General features: G+C 37.2%; 1 long non-coding RNA gene across 1 annotated transcript in view; it reads left to right on the top strand.

Annotated features, from left to right (window-relative positions):
* Positions 665-9,225, top strand: part of LOC109327895 — a 13,278-nt gene continuing 4,717 nt past the window's right edge. Inside the window, exon 1 of the long non-coding RNA XR_002105365.1 lies at positions 665-747. This is a non-coding gene — a long non-coding RNA (uncharacterized LOC109327895). The remainder of the gene's footprint in view (positions 748-9,225) is intronic.

The following is a 9,225-nucleotide window of genomic DNA, read 5'->3' as shown; positions in this document are numbered from 1 at the left end:
TGGATTTGGTATATGTTAGTGGCGATGTAGTTTCCGCCTTTGTTGATTTAGTTTGTATGAACTAAAGATGACTTAACCGTTTATATGCATTGTGTTATTCAGGAAATTGTGAATCAGGTTAAGTTATCATTCGATAACGATAAGTTGATTTTCCGCATTTGAGTTACTTAAAGTGATGTCCCGGAAAATGAAGGTTTTAAAAGGAAACAATTTTATACATCCCCATTTCAAAAAAAAAATGTACCCATTTTTCCGCAATGTTTTTGAGAAGTATTTTTCGGGGCGTTACATATCACGTACACGAAAATTATTGATATTTGACATGGTAAACCTTTTAAAACTTATTCTAACTAATAAGTGATCATTAAGTCACTTAAATTTGAGTAAATTATACCCTTGATCATATTTGAATAAAAATTGAATCTTTAAAGATTTAATTATTTTTAAAGTAATTCATGCAACGTAATCCAATTCATATGAAAGTTACTTGATTGATGAGATTTGCATTTTCCATATTGCAATCTTTAATTTATCTTACCAAAAAACTATTTATGGAAAAATTGGTTTTGGATTATTTTTTGGCCAGATAAAATTGAGTGTTGAGAGAAAATTATATATATACATAGCAATATATATTTCACATTGTCAACAGTCAAAAAGAAAGGTGCAACCCCAGAAGAATGGCTTGTCACAACTGCAAAACATGTCTTTTGTTGATTTTGTCTCTTTTGTTGATTTTGGGCGCAGGTATTGTTACTTTCATCTCTAAAGATTTGGCTTCTAAATGTACAGTAATATCATTTTCATTATAGTTTCTCCACTACAAAAAAGGTTTATTGTTTTTGTCTGATCTTAAATTAAACTGATGGGTTTCATTTAAAAGATAAGAGGGTTTATTTTTAAATCGTAACTATTGGATGAAATACGACAATAATGAGATTTTGTAATCCTTCTCATTTCAATAACTGAATTTTTAATTGAATCTTTTTTTAATTAGACATTTGTAATCCTTCTCTTTTTTTAATTGAATTTTTAACTGAATTTGTAATCCTTCTCTTTTTTTAAATCGTAATTTTTAATTGAACCATTAGACATTTGTCTCATCCTCTTTATGAGCAATGGATCAGATGCAATACTATGGTGTTGTCCTGGTTGCAACACTCTATTGAAGAAACAATTGTGAAATCCATTCTCTGGATTGATGAGGCGGTTGAAGCATGCAAGGATCTCCATGACAGATATTCACATGGAGATGTATTTCGTATAGCTGAGCTTCAAGAAGAATTTTATAGGATGACTCAAGGTTATCAATCAATTTCTGATTACTTCACTCAATTGAAGACTGTTTAGGAGGAAATTGAGAATTATAGAGTCACATGTCATTGTAAGTGTGCTAATCCCTATACTTGTGGATTAATTGACCTAGTTAAGATGCATAAGGAACAAGATTATGTGATACGATTCATTAAAGGATTGAATGACTAATATTCATGTTAGGTCTCAAATTATGCTTATAAAGCCTCTTCCTAACATTAGCAAGGTGTTTTCAATGTTGATAGAACAAGAGAGGCAGTTTAATGCTCCAATTCTCTATGATTTAAAGGCATTGGCTGTTAATTCACAAGGAAGTCCTAAGTTCAGATCCTTTAATTCACAAGGGAAAAAGGTAGAGGAGGTAGTTCCTTTAGGGAGAGAGGCAAGATACCTTATATTGGTGCATCCAAAGGCAATGGTGATAGGTTTTGTACTCACTATGAAAGAACTAACCATATAATGGACACATGCTTTCTAAAACATGGATATCCACTTGGTTATCACTACAAAATAGGAAGGTCAGCCAATGCTGCTAATAGATTTCCTATAGAGATTGAACATGGTCAAGATGGTTCATTCCATCATAATGAGGAGATTTATGTTGATAAGGGAAATAAGAGTCATGGTTTCACTGATGATCAAGTAAGATCCATTCTGGCATTGTTTGGGCAGAACAAGAGTGACACTAGCAAGATCAACTCTGCAATCTCTAATGGTGTAGTAGCTACTAATATTGTATTGCCCTTAACAACATGTAATAAATGTGTGGATTGGTAAATTGATACTAGAGCTACTGACCATATTACTTATGATTTGAATAGCTTTAGTAGGCAAAGATCTAGTTTCACTTGTTATGATTACCTTGTCTAATGGAAGTAAAGTTAGTACATCTATTTGTGGAACTGTAATTTTGTCCGATTCTATTCCCTTACTTAATGTCTTGTATGTTCCTAACTTCTATGTCATTCTAGTGTCTGTCCATATATAGCCTTTGAAGTTCACTGGGTATTCCAATTCATGGCAATTCCTACTTCAACATATCATAATGTTGCCCTTAAAGTCCTTAAATATCTTAAAGGATCACCAACATTGGGTATTTTTCCCCTACAACCTATATTATTCACATAATAGCATATAGTGATTGAGCTTCTTGCCTAGATACAAGGAGATCAATCACTGGCTGATGCATCTACTTAGGTAAGTCACTTGTTTCATGGAAATCTAACAAGAAGAGAACAATTTCCAAGAGTTTTCTTGAAGCTTAATACGGGGCAATGGAAATCACCACATATGAGATCAAATGACTCATATACCTACTTCATGATCTTCATCTCTTATCTTTTGATCCAACAACCATGTATTGTGATAATCAATTTTCTCTCAACATGCCTCCAATCTCGTACTTTATGAAATGACAAAAGACATTGAACTGGATTGCCATATAGTTAGAGAAGAATATGCCAAAGGATCTTTTAAACTCCTACCCATCACTTCAAATTTACAACTTGCAAATGTTCTTACTAAACATCTAGGTGCCAAGAACTATGCCAACATTCATCTCAAGTTGTGCCTCTTCAATATTTATGCTCCAACTTGCGGGGGGCAGGGGGATCAACCAAGATAAGGTCAGAAGATGAAATTTGAACCGAGACACATGAGATGTGTGGTTCAATTAGAATGCACCATATCAGTGTGCCACTCGCAGTCATGCCTCAAGCCACGATGTAGACATTTAATGCATCTAGCATGCATAATGCACACCAGATTGGCATGATCACGACAACGAATGATGCAGCCAAGTTGGCAATCATTCACGACCAGAAGCCAAGCCAATGCATGGGCATTGTGACTTGATGCTCATGGTCAAGCATGACTAAATACAAGTTTGTGGATGGCTCTATCACAAAATCAAATACCACAGAAGCTAGATATGATATATGGGAGAGGTGAAACAACTTGGTTGTTTCTTGGATCACAAGATCTCTCTTCTCACAAATTGCACAAATCATAGTGTATATAGATACTGCTAAAGATTTATGGCAGGATTTAAGAGAGAAGTTTTCAAAATGGGACTATTTCAAGATGTCTAATTTGCTATAAGAAGTTAACTCCACCAAACATGGTGATAAGGATGTTTCAACCTACTTCACAGCCTTAAAAACTCTTTGGAAAGACTTAGAATCTCTTAGAGATACACCTACATGCACTTGTGATATATAGTGCAAATGTAACCTCTTCAAAAGCATCAACAATCACAAGTAATCCGAGTATGTGATTTGCTACTTGAAGGGTTTGAGTGATCAATACCAAACCACCAAGTCCCAAATCTTTTTTATTGAACCTTCACCCTTATTTAACAAAGTTTTCTCTTCGGTTGCTCAAGCTGAAACTCAACTGGTTGCACCAATTATTCCTGAGTCAAGAACTCGTTTTAGCTCTAGGGGCAAAGAGCAATTTTGGAGAGCTCCATTTGGGAGAAATAGCTCTTCAAAAGGTAGAGGAAGAGGAAGATTTGGAGGAATATACAAAAATTTCAGAACCAACTTTGCTATCACAAGCATGAATATCCACCTAACTACAATAAGTCCAGATCAAATGAAGTTGTAAACAACATTACAAAAACCAAATAGATAGAGGATCATGTGGATAAACCCAAGCAACATTGCCTCCAATTCAATCCAAAACATTATACCCGACTTGCTAGCCTTTTCCAGCAAGCCGAGGTCATGCCCTCAAATCACAATATCAAATAGATCAACAATCCAGAAAATGGTGCTTAATCTATCCAAGATGATTCTAATCATCAACCATGTAACTTCAGTCAGTGGATCCTTGACACAAGAGCCACTGACCATGTAAGCCTTTTCATATCAAATTTTGATACCTATCATTCTATTAGACCAATAATTATAAAATTACCTAATGGATCAATGATCACTGCTAAACACTTAGGAAATAACATTTTGTCTCCTGACCTTACCTTATACAATGTTCTGCATATACCTGAATTTCATTTCAATTTGATTTCCACTCACAAACTCACCAACTCATTACATTGCAGATTAACATTTGACAGTTCTCATTGCCTTATTCAGGATATGACTACCTAGAAGATGATTGGACATGTTGAAGCATTTAAAGCCTTATATGTGTTCAAGACACCTTCAAGACCACTTAATTAGTTTTACTCAACATTTTGTTCATAATCTTACTGATATTCCTCATGCAAATTCTTCTTTTGACTTGTGGCACTCTAGGCTAGGCCATCTTTATAATAATGTTTTACATACTATCAGCAAAAAATTCTCTTATCAACAATTTGATTCTGCCAAGATATGTGAATTCTGCTACATGGGTAAGCTAACTAGGCTCCCATTTCCAAAGGTTATGCATAAAAGTAAACTACCCTTTGATATTGTGCACATGGATAGTTGGGTCCTATTTTTACCCCTTCCATCCATGGCCATAAATATCTCCTCACTGTTATTGATGATTATAGTAGACATACTTGGCTTTACTTATTGGAATCCAAGACTGAAACTAGACCCTTAGTGAAACATTTTGTGCAACTGGTCAAGACTCAGTTTGATACGGCTGTTAGAACCATTAGAAGTGACAATCACCTTGAATTTTCTATGAAATACTACTATCAAAGCTTAGGCATCATACATCAGACCAGATGTGTGGCCAAACCACAAAAGAATTCTATTGTGGAGAGAAAGAATATACATTTATTGAATGTCACTAGATCCATTCTCTTTCAATCCCACCTTCCCAATGCCTATTAGGGCTATGCTGTTAAGCATGCCACCTACCTTATAAATAGGCTCCCTAGAAAGATTCTCAAATACAAATCTCCTTTTTCTCTATTGTTCAACAAAGAACCCTCTTTAGAAAATTTAAGAGTCTTTGGCAGCCTCTACTTTGCTTGCACCCTTAACCAAAAAGGTTATTCGTTGCTTGACCTACACTCCATGCAGACTTTTCTCTCAAGAGATGTTGTTTTCCATGAACATTGCTTTCCCTATGCCCACCTAACTCCTCCTAACACACATTCTACCAATGATACCACCTATATACTAGATTTTTTAACATATGATGACATTATGGTGTCCATCCCCAACACCAAATCCTAACATCTAAACATTAACCTGAATACTGAAACCCTTCATAATAATCCTACACCTACATCCATCCTTCTTTCACATTCATCAATTCCTCCATGAAGATCTGCTAGATAAAGACAACCCCCAATCTATCTTAAGGACTTTCATTATGATATCCAACACAATACCTCTCATACTCTATCTACAGCTATCAACCATCCCTTATCATCTGTCCTCTCCTATCAATCCACTTCCCTACTAATCTCAACCATTTAACCTTACACACTGAACCAACGACTTATAACAAGGATGTTAAATCCCAAAACTAGATCACAACCATGAAATATGAGCTCAATGCCTTAGAACTAAACCAAACTTGGTCCATAGTAACCCTCCCCGTGGAAAAACTACTATAGGAGCCAAATGAGTTTTCAAGATCAAGTACAACTCAGATGACAATATTGAAAGATACAAAGTTAGGCTTGTGGTCAAGGTCTACACTCAAATTGAGGGCCTTGACTATTTTGAAACTTTTGCCCCTGTAGTAAAACTCACCACTGTTAGGTTTCTATTAGCTATAGCTTCCTGCCAAAATTAGTATCTTCATCAGTTGGATATCAACAATGCCTTCTTACTTGAAGATCTTCATGAAGAAGTTTACATGCACATCCCTCCTGGTGTTGTTGGTCATCAATCAAACTAGGTTTGCCATCTACATAAATCCATCTATGGATTAAAACAGACTGGCGACCAATGGTATGATAAACTATCTTCCACCCTCCATTCTTTGGGATACAAATAATCCCAACATGATCACTACCTTTTCATTAAACATCATGATGCTAGAATCAATATTTTACTCATTTATGTTAATGATCTAATCCTTGTAGGCACTAATAAACCTGAAATTTTGTTTGTCAAAAGTCATCTCAATGACTTGTTCAAGATTAAGGACCTTGGTCCTCTTAAGTACTTTCTTGGCTTGGAAATTTCTAGATCCCAAAAGGGCATCACTCTATCACAAAGGAAATATGCCTTAGATATACTTCCAGATACTGGCTTCATTGCTTCAAAGCCATTCATTACTCTTATGGTCAGAACCTCCAAGCTGCATCAAGCAGATGGTGATCCCTATCTAGATGTTGCCCTCTACAGAAGACTTGTTGACATGCTCCTTTATTTAACAAACACCAAACCTGATCTCAGTTATGTTGTCCAACAACTGAGTCAGTTTATGTCTTCTCCAACACATACTCACTACAACTTTGACAATAGTATTAAGATACATCAAGTATTCTCCTAGACAAGGTCTATTTTATCCATCATCTCCTATTCTTCAATTCAAGGCCTTCTCTAATTTAGATTGGGCAGCATGCCTGGACACAAGAAAGTCCATCATAGGTTACTGTGTTTTCTTAGGAAATTCCTTAATATCCTGGAAATCAAAGAAACAACACACTGAAGCAAGATCCTCTTGATTGAATCCTTCCTTCTACCTGATACTACCCCTGCTGTTCTATTATGTGATAATGCTTCTGCTTGCCATATAGGTAATAACAATGTCTTCCATGAAATGACCAAACACATTGAAATTGACTACCACATAGTTCGTAAAAAACTAACAAAAATTGTTTCACCTTTTACCAATTGCATCCAAAGAACAATATGCTGACATTCTCACTAAACCCCTTGATCCTCAACCATTTCGATATCTTCTAACCAAGCTTGGAGTCATCAACATTTACTCCAGCTTGAGGGGGCTATTGATAAATACACTTTACCTGGTCAAGCACAACAAAGTTCTTTTGGGGTTGTTATTTGTGTTGGGAACAAGCGAACAATCAAATAGTAAAGAGTATAGAGACAAGAGAATAACACAAGAGATTTGGTAACGAGGTTCGGCCAATTGTGCCTACATCCCCGGGAACGTTGAGCGGCTACCACTATATATTATTAGAGAATAAGGATTAGTGTTTTACTATTCTTCTCCTTGTTACATTAGGTCTACATAACATCAATATATATAGCCTTCTACCCCAACCCCTTTACATCAGTCCAAGCCCATAACTTGTATTGCTGTTATCTAGAGATATGAGTCATTGCACAACAATCTCCACCTTGGCGAATATCATCAATCTCCATCTTCCGCCATTGGGTTGGGGGCGCTCCATAGTTCATCATCAGTGAATGTTCAACAAGCTCAGGCAATGCCTGAACTTGTCCACAGTAACCGGTTTGGTTAACATATCAGCTGCATTTTCTGAAGTGTGAACCTTCTGCAATAGTATCTGCCCACAAGCTACCAACTCTCTGATCTTATGAAATCTCACATCAATATGTTTGGTTCTAGCATGATACACCTGATTCTTTGCTAAGAAGATAGCACTCTGACTGTCACAATGCAGCGAAACTCCACCTTGCTCAATGCCTAACTCATTTACTAGTCCCATAAGCCACAAGGCTTCCTTAGAAGCTTCACCAGCTGCCATGTACTCTGCTTCAGTTGTGGACATAGCAACAACAGACTGAACTGATGATCTCCACATAATTGGTCCACCTGCAAGGGTGAAGACAAACCCCGTTGTGGACCTTCTATCATCCAAGTCTCCTGCATAGTCCGAATCAACATAACCAATAACTGAAGGCTTACTCTGTTGGCTGCCAAACATGATACCGAGACCTGTAGTCCCCTTCAAATATCTGAAAATCCATTTGACTGCTTCCCAATGTTGCTTCCCTGGTTTCGACATGTACTTGCATACTTGACTAACTGCTTGTGCCAAGTCCGGTCTAGTACAAACCATAGCATACATCAAACAACCCACTACACTGGCATATGGAACCTTTGACATGTATTTCTTCTCTTCATCTGTCTTTGGACACTGATCTAGGGAAAGCTTGAAGTGATTTGCCAATGGAGTGCTCACTACTTTAGCATTGCTCATATCAAATCTCTCTAAGATCTTTTCAACATAGCTTTGCTGGGAGAGCCATAGTTTTCTAGCTCCCCTATCCCTGTGAATCTCCATCCCAAGAATCTTCCTAGCAGCCCCTAAATCTTTCATGTCAAACTCCTTACCTAGCATGACTTTCAGCTCATTGATATCACTCAAATGATTAGCAGCAATCAACATATCATCAACATAAAGTAACAGAAAAATAAACGAACCATCGTCAAGGCTTCTCACATAAACACAGCAATCATACTCACAACGCTTATAACCAAGCTTCAACATATAAGTGTCAAACCGCTTGTACCACTGTCTGGGAGACTGCTTCAACCCATATAGAGACTTCTTCAACTTGCAAACCAAGTGACTCTGTCCAGCTGCACTGAACCCCTCTGGTTGTGTCATGTAAATTTTCTCCTCTAATTCACCATGGAGAAAGGCAGTCTTCACATCCATCTGTTCTAAGTGCATATCCCAGCTGGCTACCAAGGCAAGCACTGCCCTGATAGAAGTGTGTCTCACCACTGGGGAGAAAATCTCATTGTAGTCGATCCCCTTCTGCTGTGAATACCCTTTTGCTACAAGACGAGCCTTGAATTTTTCCCCTTCTTTTTCTGATACTGCTGGCTTCCTCTTGTACACCCACTTGCACCCAACTGCACGCTTGTCTGGGGGCAATGGAACAAGCTCCCAAGTTTGGTTCTTCTGTAGAGACTCCATTTCCTCCATCATGGCACTCATCCATTGTTCTTTCTCCTGGCAGTTTATAGCCCCTTGAAAGCTACATGGATCTCCTGAAATGATATGGAGAGCAACTGAAGCCATATCCTCAAAGCCATATCTCTCTAGAGGTT

The sequence above is a fragment of the Lupinus angustifolius genome, chromosome LG15 (assembly GCF_001865875.1).
Source record: "Lupinus angustifolius cultivar Tanjil chromosome LG15, LupAngTanjil_v1.0, whole genome shotgun sequence".
Taxonomy (NCBI): domain Eukaryota; kingdom Viridiplantae; phylum Streptophyta; class Magnoliopsida; order Fabales; family Fabaceae; genus Lupinus; species Lupinus angustifolius.
This window is presented reverse-complemented; position numbering and strand designations above follow the sequence as displayed.